This window comes from Gorilla gorilla, chromosome X (genome assembly GCF_029281585.2).
Source record: "Gorilla gorilla gorilla isolate KB3781 chromosome X, NHGRI_mGorGor1-v2.1_pri, whole genome shotgun sequence".
NCBI classification, from domain to species: domain Eukaryota; kingdom Metazoa; phylum Chordata; class Mammalia; order Primates; family Hominidae; genus Gorilla; species Gorilla gorilla.
In genome coordinates, this window is record NC_073247.2 from 130653128 (window position 1) to 130667884 (window position 14757).

Consider the following 14757-nt stretch of genomic DNA (forward strand, 5'->3'; position numbering starts at 1 on the left):
TCAAGCGATTCTCCTGCTTTAGCCTCCCAAGTAGCTGGGACTACAGGTGCCCGCCACCACACCCAGCTAATTTTTGTGTTTGTAGTAGAGACGGGGTTTCACCATGTTGGCCAGGATGGTCTCGATCTCTTGACCTCATGATCTGCCTGCCTTGGTCTCCTAAAGTGCTGGGATTACAGGTGTGAACCACCGCGCCTGGCTCCATTTGTTTTTTAAACAAAGTAATGATATGTGATGTTAATGCCTGTGAAAGTATTTAATGTACCATGCATCACTCTGAATAGAACCCATTCCGGACAGAGAATTCATAGACTCTATCATTAATATGTCTCTATCTTTTTAAAAAAACCAATTCCACTTTCAAGAACAAAGACATAATGCTGCTCTGATCCTTGAAGTGAATAATCTAGAAGGGCTTGCCACTTTACCAAATTACTTACAGCTTTACTATGGATTAAAATTGAATCAAAATTTAAGAAGAGAATTATTTAATAATGACATAATCTACATTTGGGAAGTATATTGTTTCTTTCATTACTGTGTCATTTATTTTACTGTGCAGAAAATATTTTTCCTTTTTTTTTTGAGACGGAGTCTCGCTCTGTCACCCAGGCTGGAGTGCAGTGGTGTGATCTCGGCTCACTGCAAGCTCTGCCTCCCGGGTTCACGCCATTCTCCTGCCTCAGCCTCCTGAGTAGCTGGGACTACAGGTGCCCGCCACCACGCCAGGCTAATTTTTTTGTATTTTTAGTAGAGACAGGGTTTCACCATGTTAGCCAGGATGGTCTCCATCTCCTGATGTGATGGAGATGCAGATGTGATCTGCCCGCCTCAGCCTCCCAAAGTGCTGGGATTACAGGCGTGAGCCACCGCACCTGGCCCAGAAAATATTTTTCAATTAAAATATTGGTTTCCTTTTTTTAACTAGAGTTTTTCTCTCTCAGAAGTAGTTATGAATATGACAATATATATATTGCAATCAGCTATTTTGTATGATTCATGAAGAAACACTTCAAAAATAACTTTGTAATAAAGACAGAAAACTGTTTCTTCACGATTGTGATTCATCATAATTATTTTTGAACATTTGGTAAATCTTATTTCTGTGGACTTTTTTTTCTTGAGACTTGGGTCTCACTCTGTTGCCAAGGCTGGAGTGCAGTAGTGCAATCATGGTTCACTACAGCCTTGACCTCCTGGGCTCAAGGGATTCTCCTGCCTCAGCCTCCTGAGTAGCTTGGACCACAGGCTTGTACCACCATGCCTGGCTATTTTTTAATTTTTTTGTAGAGATGGGGTCTCGCTATGTTGCCCAGGCTGGTCTCCAACTCTTGGCTTTAAGCCATCCTCCCACTTCAGCCTCCCAAAGTGCTGGGATTACAGGCATGAGCCACTGCACCAGACTGTGAACTTTTAAGAACTTTAAAACCCTTTCAGGGCTTATTTCAGGCCCTCCTTTATGAATTCTGCAAAGGCTTCACTTTGTGAAGAAAATGGACTTGAAGTAATAAGTGTAGTATGAAACAATGTGGTTACATATATGTTCCTGCACACTTTTCAGTTTCTCTTCTGAGAAGTTCAAAGAAGTCAAGGGATTATTTGGGGGAATTAAAGTAATTGCAAAGAGAAATAGTGTGGGCCAGCAACCCTTCCAAAATGACATGCTGCGTTCTCTGGGCCCAAGGGGCAAGCAGGAGGTAGGGTGTTTGTTGAAAGAGTTCTCTTTCACAAGAGAAGAAGGTAAGGTTACTATATCAATTCTTTATTTTCTTTTTATGAGACTGAGTTTCGCTTTTGTCGCCCAGGCTGGAGTGCAACGGAGTGATCTCAGCTCACTGCAACCTCCGCCTCCCGGGTTCAAGCAATTCTCCTGCCTCAGCCTCCTGAGTAGCTGGGATTACAGGTGCCCGCCACCACTCCTGGCTAATTTTTTTTTTTTTTGTATTTTTAGTAGAGATGGGGTTTCACCATGTTGGCCATGCTGGTCTTGAACTCCTGACCTCAGGTGATCCGCCCGCCTTGGCCTCCCAAAGTGCTGGGATTGCAGGCATGAGCCACCCTGCCCGGCCAGTTACTATATCAATTCTTAAGAAGAAATCTGTAGTGGAGCCCCAGATGTGTTTTCTTCTGAAAGAGAAACAGAATATGGCAATGGTAATTGGGGCCATGTACTATATTTGGCATTTGTTCCAGGTCTACTTAGTTAAACTGAATTTTCTGCTTAAAGTTTGGAATTACTATTTTGGAAATGGGGAAGATGCCACTCTAAGTTGTACAGAGCAAGTACACAGCTGTCATCTTTATTTCTCCTCAACAGCTATTAACAGTTTATCCTAAAGTGATAGATTTTATTCTGCTACGTGAATCATGAGTAGTGTAATCATAAAGCGTATTAATATTGTGAGGAAACTCTGCATTCTGAGTATGTACATGATTAACACCGTTTCTGGACATGAATAATGATGCCTAGGGTTTCTGATCTCACCCAGAACTTCCTAAAGTTTCAGAAAATGCAATTTTCAGCAACTACAACTACTATAATTTCTGTTGTCCTTCTAATATCAAGACTTAAAAAAAAATCCAAGCATGCACTTTCAGTCATGATTGCTACTTTAGGGGTGCCTGGGTCCTTTTCGTGTTGAAATGCCCCACTTTTAGGCCAGACGTGGTGGCTCATGCCTGTAATCCCAACACTTTGGGAGGCCGAGGCGGGTGGATCACGAGTTGAGGAGATCGAGACCATCCTGGCTAACACGGTGAAACCCCGTCTCTACTAAAAATATATTAAAAAATTAGCCGGGCATGGTGGCAGTTGCCTGTAGTTCCAGCTACTCAGGAGGCTGAGGCAGGTGAATGCCGTGAACCCGGGAGGCAGAGGTTGCAGTGAGCTGAAATCACGGCACTGCACTCCATCCTCGGCGACAGAGCAAGACTCCATCTCAAAAAAAAAAAAGAAAAAAAAAAGAAATGCCACACCTAATTCTCTCTAGGCAATGCTCCCACTTCCCAATCACTATTCCTCCTCTATGGTCCCTCAACTGTAAAATATCCAAGTGTGGGTATTTGTTCCCTGAAGGCCACAACTCAATCTTTTTAAGCAAAAGAAGTTCCTCTAGAAAGTTCATGAATCATCACTTGAAAGTAAAATGTTATGCATTCGGAGTGGAGGTATTCAAAGGATTCTTTCAATTCTCAAAGAGATCAGTATCCTCCCCCCCCAAAAAATTAAGAAGTATGGTACTAAGGTCTAATGCAATGAGGTTGATGTAGTTTCATTTGAAGATTATTTGTAGTTTAGCAGAGAGCTCCTGGAAAGAATGCCTTAACCTAAAGAAAGAATTCTACAATAAAGGAAAAGTAGGCTCCAGTGGTGGGGAACATATTATTTGGGAGAGGATTTTGGAGTACTTCACCACATTATATGGGCAACTAATTATTTTTTCTTGCTCTGTCTCTTTAATACTGATGACAAAGGGATATCTGTCTTTTATTTCGCCCTGTAGTTATGGTCATAACACATACTAGGATATAATACATTTTAAAATGTTAACACAAGTGCCAAAATGGGGTGGGGAAGCATTAAGTCCACTTAACTTTAGCAAGCATTTACTGAGCACCTACTATGTATAAAGCACAGTGCTAGGTGATATAGGATAGAAAGACAAATAAAATTCTATAAGGTCTGAACCTTCCAGAACCGGACAATCCCTAGGAGGGGGATAGATAGACACACACACACACACACACACACATACACAACAGTACACACACACATATATATAAATAATATTAATGTAAGACAGACTATGAGATATGCTATTGCATAATATGGGAGAAGGCATTGATGCTAACTAGAGAGCACCTAGGAAGCTTTAACTAAAAGTAGAAACAAGGCTACCAACCCTCAAATCCCCGGACCCTCCCCCTTCTCTGAACAACTATCTTCAACAGATTCAGAGATTAGGTCCACTGAACTGTAATTTTTTCTCTTTTTTCTTTATTATGAAATATTTCAGACCTGCAAATGGTATATAAAAACCATTATAAATACCCATGTGCATAAATACCCATAACTTAAGCAAGAAAATGTTACAGATATGTTCTCATTGTTCAATTGCCACCTATGAGTGAGAATATGCATTGGGAGATATACCTAATGCTAGATGATGAGTTAGTGGGTGCAGCACACCAGCATGTCACATGTATACATATGTAACTAACCTGCACATTGTGCACATGTACCCTAAAACTTAAAGTATAATAATAAAAAAAAGAAAGAAAATGTTACAGATATAGTTGAAGTACCCACACAACTAGAATTATTTTACTAACATCCTCTGCTTTTATTTAAAAAAATTTTTTTTTATTTTTGAGACGGAGTCTTGCTCTGTCACCCAGGCTGGAGTGCAGTGGCGCGATCTCGGCTCACTGCAACCTCCACCTCCCAGGTTCAAGCAATTCTCCTGCCTCAGCCTCCCAAGTAGCTGGGATTACTGCTTGCCACCACACTCAGCTAATTTTTGTATTTTTAGTAGAGACGGGGTTTCACCATGTTGTCCAGGCTGGTCTCAAACTCCTGATCTCAAGTGACCCCCCTGTCTCGGCCTCCCAAAGTGCTGGGATTACAGGTGTGAGCTGCTGTGCCCCGCCATCCTCTGCTTTTACTAGCAGCTTTGAAAGATGACCCTCAATGAACCCTGTCTTCTGGTATTCATGCCCTTGTGTCATCCCCCTCCCCCGACTGTGGCTGGACTTAGTGACTTGCTTCTAATGAATAAAATATGAGAAAAGTTGTGGGATGTCAGTTCTGTAATTAGGTTGCAAAAGACTTTGACTTCCATCCTGCCAGCACTCTCACTCGTTCATTCTGATGAAGCCTGCTACCACGTTGTGAGATGCTCTATGGGGTGGCCCACATGGCAAGGAATCAAGGGAAGCCTCTAGCCAACACCTTGTGAAGAACTGAGTCCTTCGTCCAACAGCCCACAAAAAGCCAAATCCTGACAACAACCATGTGAGTGAACTTGGAAGCAGATCCTCCCGGTGAAGTCTTCAGGTAAGACTGAACCCCTGGCTGACACCTTGATTGCAGCCTTGGAAGAAACCCTGAAGCAAAAGACTCAGCAAAGCCATGTCTGGATTATGTTTTGAGCTCCTGAATTTTGGGGTAATTTGTTAATTTGTTATGCAATATGAACTAATATACCTTCCAAGAGGTAACCACTGTCCTAAATGTGCTGTTTATCATTCTCATACATGTGTGTGTGTGTGTGTGTGTGTGTGTATATATATATATATATATATATATATATATATATATATATTTGTATGATCATTCCCATGCATGTGTATATATATAAATTGATTAAATGTTTTTATTCCGGTCTGCCATGGAAGAAGCATATATAAGTTGTATTAAATGTTTTAAAAATCCATATAAGTGCCCTTACAATATTTGTATCCCTGTGGAACTAGCTTTTCCCTTATTCATTTTTCTACTGCCACCACTCAATCTTTGCTCTTCCAAGAGGTCTTTCTCTCACAGCCCCTGTGACTTCTAGTCTCCTCCCCAGCCCAGCCTTTGGTGTTCTATTCAGTTTACGTGAAACAGTCCCAAGCCATTGAATTAAGCCTGGTCATGCCTTAAACGAAGCTCAGCTTCTTCCCATATTGCTCTCTAAACCAAAATTTGGGCCTAGGCTCTTTAATATTACATGGGCTTCTAGGCTTATCTGGATCATCACTTTGGTTTTCTTTGATAATGCTGCTTTCCATAGCAGTGTGCATGTTAAAGTTTAAGTGTACAGGAATTACTTATGGATCTTGTTAAAGTGCGATTGTGATTCACTAGGTCTGCAGAGGGCCTGAGACTCTGCATTTCCAAAACACTTTCAGGTGTTGCTGATGCTGCTGATACGTGGACCACATATTTAGTAGCAAGGTTCTAGAAGATAGACATCCATCTCTGTCTTTGCAGAAATTGTTTTAACTTGATATTTTAATTTATATAGTTCAGCAATAAAGGAACTTAACGTAAGCTTACCCAATGATTGAATGTGATAGCTTTCAAAGAAGGGAAGGTTAGGCCAAAACAAAAACAAATAATGTAAGGAAACATTTTACTCAGTGTTATTTACCTAAAGCAAGTGAAAAGAAGAGAATAATTAGAGTGAAAATTAACAGACTAGATAATAGAAAAACAATAGAGAAAAATCACTGAAACTAAAAGCTGCTTCTTGGAAAAAAATTAACAAAATTGTCAAACCTTTAGCTACATTGACCAAGAAGAAAAGAGAGAAGACTCAAATTACTGTTACCAAAACACCCGAGGTTTGGTCTAGATCCTGCTGCTCCTGGCACAGAAAGCCAGTCACTGAGACAATGAGTATTGCCAAGGAAGAAGGCTTTAATGGAGTGGGGGTGAGGGTTGCTGCAGTTGAGGAGTTGGGAGATGAGTCTCAATTCCATCTTCCTGGCTGACTAATATTAGGGGTTTATTTAGTGGGGAAGAAATGTAACTGTGTGGGAAATCAGGAACTAGGGAGGGGTAAGGAAGCAATCACGAGGAATGAGGGGTCTGGCACCTCATTGTCTGGATGTGGTGATCTGTTGAGTTTCAGTTCTTCGATACTTCTTGAGAGGCCTGAGGATCTTTTCCTGAGGAAGGAACGCAAATGAAACAAATGGAAGTTTCAAGCTTTAAGAACAGAAGGGTCAATTTCTATGTTTATCCACAAAAACTGTCTCTGGGACTATTGGGTTGGTTTCATTGATAGAATTAGAAATTAAAGAGGGAACATTACTACTGACTTTACAGAAATAAAATGGATTATAAAGAAATACTATTAACAACTGGACATCAATAATTAGATAAAATGAAAAAATTCCTAGAAAGATGAAAAACTACTGAAACTGACTCAAGAAGAAAAAACTAATATCAATAGACCTATCGCAAGTGAACAGATTGAATTAGTAATTTTAAAAAACTACCCACAAAGAAAACTCTAGGCCCAGATAGTTCAACACTGAGTTCTAACAAACATTTAAAGAAGAGTTAATTTAGCCTGGCGCAGTGGCTCACACCTGTAATCCCAGCACTTTGGGAGGCCAAGGCAGGCGAATCACGAGGTCAGGAGTTCGAGACCAGCCAGGCCAACATGATGAAACCCCGTCTCTACTAAACATACAAAAACCTGGCCAGGCGCAGTGGCTCACGCCAGTAATCCCAGCACTTCTGGAGGCCGAGGCGGGCGGATCATGAAGTCAGGAGATCAATATCATCCTGGCTAACACGGTGAAACCCCATCTCTACTAAAAATATTTTAAAAAATTAGCTGGGTGTGGTGGCGGGCGCCTATAGTCACAGCTACTCAGGAGGCTGAGGCCAGAGAATGGCGTCAACCTGGGAAGTGGAGCTTGCAGTGAGCCGAGATGGCACCACTGCACTCCAGTCTGGGTGACACAGTGAGACTCCATCTCAAAAATATAAATAAATAAAATAAAATAAAATAAAAATTAGCTGGGCATGGTGGCAGGCGCCTGTAAGCCTGTAATCCCAGCTAGTAGGGAGGCTGAGGCAGGAGAATCACTTGAACCCGGGAGGCAGAGGTTGCAGTGAGCCGAGATCCTGCCACTGCACTGCAGCCCGGGAGACAGTGCTAGACTCCCTCTCAAAAAAAAAAAGTTAATTTAACACCAGTTCATCACAAAGTATCCCAAAATAGACGATGATGGAACTCTTCCCAACTCATTCTGTGAGACCAATATTACCTTGATACCAAAATCAGATAAAGATATCACAGGAAAAGAATACTAAAGATCAGTAACTTTTATGAATATGGATGCAAAAATCCAAAACAAAATACTAGAAAGCTGAAACCAACAACGCAAAGAAAACAATGCAGTATGAAAAGTGGGATTTGGCTGGGCACAATGGCTCACGCCTGTAATCCCAGCACTGTGGGCGGCTGAGGTGGGCAGATCACTTGAGGTCAGGAGTTCGAGACCAGCCTGTCCAACATGGTGAAATGTACTAAAAATACAAAATGTACTACAAATACAAAAATTAGCTGGTCGTGTTGGCGCGCACCTGTAGTCCCAGCTACTTGGGAGGCTGAGGCAGGAGAAGCACTTGAACCTGGGAGGCAGAGGTTGCAGTAAGCTGAGATCACATCACTGCCCTCCAGTCTAGGTAGCAGAGTGAGACTCTGTCTCAAAAAAAAAAAAAAAAAGAAGAAAGAAAGAAAAGCGGGATTTATCCTGGGAATATAAAGTTGGTTTAACATCTGAAAATCAATATACCATAGCAATTGAATAAAAACTAAAATTCACATGATCACCTCAATAGATGCAGAAAAAGCATTTGACAGGCTGGGTGCGGTGGCTCACACGTGTAATCCCAGCACTTTGGGAGGCCAAGGCAGGTGGATCACTTGAGGTCAGGAGTTTGAGACCAGCCTGACGAACATAGTGAAACCCTGTCTCTACTAAAAAATACAAAAATTAGCCAGGCGTGGTGGCGGGCGCCTGTAATCCAAGCTACTCAGGAGGCTGAAGCAGGAGAATTGCTTGAACCCGGGAGGCGGAGGCTGCAGTGAGCCGAGATCGTGCCACTGCAGCACTCCAGCCTGGGTGACAGAGTGAAACTCCATAAAAAAAAAATAGCATTTGACAAAATCCAATACCCAATTCTCTTTCATGATAACAATATTCAACAAACTAGCAACAGTAGAGAACTCCCTCAACTTGATAAAGGGCAACTAGGAAAAATGACAGCTGACACTATACTTAATGATGAAAGAATGAATGACTTACTCTTAAGATTAGGAACAAAACAAGGATGTCAGCATCTCAACATTGTATTGGGAGTTCTATCCAGGGCAATTAGGCAAGAAAAAGAAATACAAGCCACCTAGACTGGAAAAGAAAAAAGTAAAAGTATCTGTGTTTGCAGATAACACGATCTTGTATGTAGAAAATCCCAAGTAATCCACAAAAAAAAGGTCAATCAAGGTTGCAGGATATAAGATCAATATATAAAAATCAACTGTTTATACTTGCAATAAACAATAAAAAATGAGATTAAGGAAAACAATTCCATTTACAATATCATCAAAAAGAATAAAATACTTAGGAATAAATTTAAGAAAAGGAGTAAGAAAATTATGCTCTGAAAACTACAAGGCAATGTTGAAAGAAATTAAAGAAGGTATAAATAAATGGAAACACATTCTATGTTCATGGGTCAGGAGACTTAATATTGTTAAAATGGTAATACTTCCCAAAGTAATCAACAGATTAAATGCAATCTTTATAAGATCTCAGCTAGTTTTTCTTTAGAAATTGGCAAGATGGCTGGGTGCAGTGGCTAACACCTGTAATCCCAGAACTTTGGGAGGCTGAGGCGGGTAGATCAGAAGGTCAAGAGATTGAGACCATCCTGGCCAACGTGGTGAAAGCCCGTCTCTACTAAAAATACAAAAATTAGCTGGGCGTGGCGGTGTGCGCCTGTAATCGCAGCTACTTGGGAGGCTGAGGCAGGAGAATCGCTTGAACCTGGGAGGCGGAGGTTGCAGTGAGCCAAGATTGCACCACTGCACTCCAGCCTGGCGACAGAGCGAGACTCCGTCAACAAAAAAAAAAAAAAAAAGAAGAAGAAAGAAAGAATGAATTTGGCAAGCTGATTCCAAAATTCATATGGAATTGCAAGTGACCCAGAATACTTAAAACAATCTGGAAAAAGAAGAACAAAGTAGAAGGACTCACATTTCCTGATTTCAAATTTTACAACAAACGGTAATCAAGACAGTGCAGTAGTGGTATAAGGATATATGGCATAGAATTGAGAGTCCAGAAATAAAACCATGTGTCTATGGTCAACTGATTTTGACAAGAGTGCCAAGACCATTCAATGAGAAAAGAATAGTGTTTTCAACAAATAGTGCTGGGACAACTGCATAGCCACACAGAAAAGAATGACGTTGGATCATGCCCCACACTATATATAAAAATGAACTCAAATGGATCAAAAACCTAAATACGGCCGGGTGCGGTGGCTCATGCCTGTAATCCCAGCACTTTGGGAGGCCAAGAAGAGTGAATCACCTGAGGTCAAGAGTTTGAGACCAGCCTGGCCAACATGGTGAAACCCCGTCTCTACTAAAATTACAAAAATTAGCCGGGTATGGTGGTGGGCGCCTGTAATTCCAGCTACCCAGGAGGCTGAGGCAGGAGAATCGCTTGAACCCGGGAGGTGCAGGTTGCAGTGAGCCGAGACGTTTTCATTGCACTCCAGCCTGGGCAACAAAGAGCGAAACTCCGTAAAAAACAAACAAACAACAACAACAAAAAAAAACCCCATAAGATTAAATGTTCATGACCTCAGCTTTGGCAAGGAATTGTTATTTATGATACCAAAAGGACAAGCAACAAAATAAAAAATAGATAAATTTGATCTCATCAAAATGTAAAACAAGGACACCATCATGAAAGTGAAAAGTCAACCCACAGAATGGGGGAAGTATTTTCAGTTCATTAATATTATAAGGGAGTGGTATCTAGACTATATAAAAACCCAATAATAAAAAGAAAAACCAATTAAAAATGGGCAAAGGATCTGAATAGACATTTCTTTGGGGAAGATGTACAAATGGACAATAAACACATGAAAAGTTGCTCAACATCATCAGGGAGATGCAAGGCAAAATTACAATGAGACACCACTTCATACCCATGAGGATGACTATAATTAAAAAGTCAGATAACAAGTATGGGCAAGGATGTGGAGAAATTAGAATCGTCCTACATTGCTGACAGGAAGGTTAAATGATGCAGCCACTTTGGAAGAGTCTGGCAGTTCGTGAAAAGTTTAAACAGAAAGTTGTCATATGAACCAGCAATTCCCCTTCTAGGTATATACCCAAGAGTAAGGAAAATATATATCCACACAATAACTTATACAGAAATTGTACAGGAGTGTTTATAGCAGCATCCTTCTTAATAACCAAAAGGTGAAAACAACACAAATGTCCATCAACTGATGAATGAATAGACACAATGTGGTATCTCCATACAGTGGTATATTATTTGGCCATAAAAAGAATGAAGTACTTACTGATACATGCTACGACATGGATAAACCTTGAAAACATTACATGGAGTAAAAGAACCCAGATACAAAAACCACATATTGTATGATTCCATTAATTTGAAAGTCCAGAATAGGGAAATCTAAACAGACAGAAAGTAGATTGTTGCTTAGGGCTGAAGGGAATAGGGAATAGAACAGCGATAGCCAAAGGGCATGGGATTTCCTTTTGAGGTGATGAAAATGTTCCAAAACTGGTAATGGTTGCAGTATCTGTGAATATACTAAAACCACTGAATTCTACATTTTAAGTGGGTGAATTGTATGGTATGTGAGTTATAGCACAATAAAGCTGTTAAAAAAATAACCTGGGACATTCATAGGGCTCACCTTGTTTGTTTCCCATCTTCCTGGGATCACCATCCTTAGTCACCTACTATTAATATCTAGTGACTTGAAAACTTGCTTCATGTTGTCTGTCTTTATTTGATTTTATTTGGTTGTTTCATTCAGGAGGGTAACTACAAACCCTGTTGCTCCATCTTAGCCAGAAGTGGAAGTCTCCCTATTTCTCAACTGGAGAAACTGAGGCAGCTAACTGGCTTGCCAAAGTTCGTATCAGTCAGGACTATAACCAAGATTTCCTGATTTCTAACCTGCAGTTGAGACAGAATTGTTTCTTGGCTAACTTCCAGGACAACTTGATAGCAGAAAGTCGATTAATCCGGCATAGAAAAAGGAAATATGTGTGACTTGACAATCCCTGGAAGGTTCAGATCAGTTATCTGCCTTCCCCTCAATCAAGCAAGTATTTGCCACATACCTATGCGCAATGTCTTTTGGGAGACATTACCGGGGATAGAGAAGTCAGTGCTAGCATCTCTGGCAACAGGGAGATCACCATCTATTTGGGAGAAAAAGCTACACATGAAACATCTCTATGACTCAAATGACTCAACCATGTTTACCTATAATATAATGACTTACTCAACTATGCAGTCAAGACAGTCAGGAAAGGTCACAGTGTGTGGCCTTTTCTCAAGAAATGCTTCCCAGAGGAGGAGGGACTTGGGCTTCAAAAGATAGGCAGCATACTCCGTCTGGGTAGGGCAGTAAAGGCAGGACATTGTCTCCACAGGACTTATGTCAAAATGCACGAGGCCTCAGAGGGTTCTTGGCTGTAAAAAACAAACAAACAAACAAAAAAAAACTTGAGCCTTGTGGTAAGGAGGAAGGAAGGGGATATTGTCCTGTCCAGAGGACAGACCTAGAGGACAGACCTAGAAGATTTAATGGAAGTTCTATGGTGAGGAGGATGACGAATAAGGCATCTTTATGCCTACCGCAAAATCAAATCCTCCTAGGTAGACAGTTTTCATTGAAAGCAAAAAGTGTCTTCCCAGGTCATGAAGAGCAGGGCTGTCCACTCGAAGCTGCAGGACAAACACTCTAAACTCTACTCATTCAATCATGCAGTGAACATGTATTGAGCATCTACTATACGCCTGAAGTTGTGTTAGGGGCTAGGGACTCACAGTTGCCTAAGACTTGTGGCTTGCCCCAGTTTAGTCTAGATGAGAAGACAGACATTTGGATGATGATGACAATTTTCCTTAGGGAAAGGTGCTCTCTTTCCCCACCGTACTCCCTCTGTCAGTCAACAGCAGTGGCCAAGTCCTTTCCATTTGCAGACCAACATCAGGGTCAGGGTGGGACGGAGGGAGAGACCTAAAGCCACAGCAACCCACAGAGGTTTCCACTTAATGTTGGGATAACAGGCAACACCCCTGGAAGACCAGCCCAAAGATCTACTTTACAGCCTGTCTCAAAACTCAGGTCCTCCAGGCAGCCTACTTTTCTATATCTGCCCCCTACCACCCTCACCAGAGGCCATCCTGAATGACAGTGATATGTGTGGATATGGTTTAGCTCCCCTAAGAAAGGCCCTTTAGGGGGAACGCCCAGGCCTGCCTCAGGTTTGTAACACCCACAGAGCCTGCCACAGGGCTCTGCACCAGGTCAGTGTTTGGTAAATGCTTGCTGAATGACTCAAAGGGCTTTGGAATCACTATCACCATGAATGGTGTTTCTCTTCTACCTGCCTAGGGCTTGACTGTCTACAAAGGGCCTTGTTATACCCTCTTCCTTTTTCTTAGGATCATTTCCCTGGCCTCGCATGAGGTTTCTGCTCTTCCAGCCTAGTGTGATTCTGCTGTGAGGCTGGGGACAATGAGGGATCTCACCCCTCAGGGGAGACCCTGCACCCGCCCCCCACATACAGGGAGTGACTTGGTCCCTTGCTGGCCTCCTAGTCTACTGTGTCACAGCCAAAGCAGGCTGTGGGCGCTCTCCAAAGAGAAACACCAGTGCAGGAGTGCCATCTCCCTCCAGGTGGGGTAGGGCCCCTGGTCCTCAAGCCCAGTGCTTCCTGCTGCTCCTGGAAGCCACGGGAGGGGTGGGGGACAGTGTGGAATGCTGGTCTCTCTTGGGATTTGACCTTCACTCCCACATCCCATGGGGGTCACTGCACAGGCTCTGTGACCTTGAGCTCAGCCCCTGGGAGTGGAGTTGCCTGTCAGGGCTCCATCCTTCCTGTTGAGCAGGAACTGCAGCCCCACTGGGCCCTGATTCTGGGCAAGTCTGCACCACCACAGGCTCCTTTTCACTTACAGGCTAACCTAGCTTGTGGGATTCGAAGAAAGATTATTATCATTAATACCCTCTGTGTGTGCAGGGCCTTGCCATTCACAGCAGCAACACCTCTTCATCATCTTATTGATGTCTCAGGATAGGCATATCAGTTGGGTTTTTCATAAACTGTAATTTCATCTCCTTCCTCAGTCATTTTTTCCCTTCCTACTGGTTTTCTAACTCAGTGAGTGGCCCTCCCCCTCCAAAAGTATATTAGCAGTACAAGTGTCTCAGAAAAAAACAAACATACCCATGTATCTTGGTTGACACTTTGAGTCTGATAACACCATGCTCAGCAATTACAGGGCAGGGACACACTCCCTGGTGAGCAAACAGTAGAGTTCAGGGAAAATCGCTATCAAGTATAAGTGTATTATGAGGTCAGAGACCAATTTACCAAATAGATTGATGAGAGAGTTGCTATTCACAGTTTGAAAGTGCAGTTATTTTAAAAGACATTCATAAAGTTATTGAATTTGAGTGAGTATGCACTTGTTTATTCTATTCCCCTGGGTTTTCTGATACAAGTTTATAAAAAGAAAGTGACTAGTTACATCCCACAGCTAATTAGTGGTCTGGGCTAGGACGCAAGCCCATTTTTCTTTCCTGAGCCTTGGCCTGTTTATATGAGCCTCCCTGGAATGGAAGCGTTTGCTTACAGGCTGCCCATTAAACACTAAAAGTAAAATAGAAGATAAAAGAGTGACTTGAAGCTCGAGTATTCCAAAACATAGTACACTGATGACCAGTTCAACATTTAGATAAAGTACTATAGCTCTGAAATGAATATTTGCTTCATAGCAGTCAATGGGGAAATGGGACTTGAATTCCTTGAAGTGGCTTTACATACAAAGATCTAGCAACCCGTCTAACAGCATCTTCTGAAGAAGTGAACAAAAGATGTCAAGGTGGAAAGCCAGGGTCCTGACCAAATTCTTTAGGCTGTGAGACCTCGTACAAATCACTTAGCCTAGGATCCT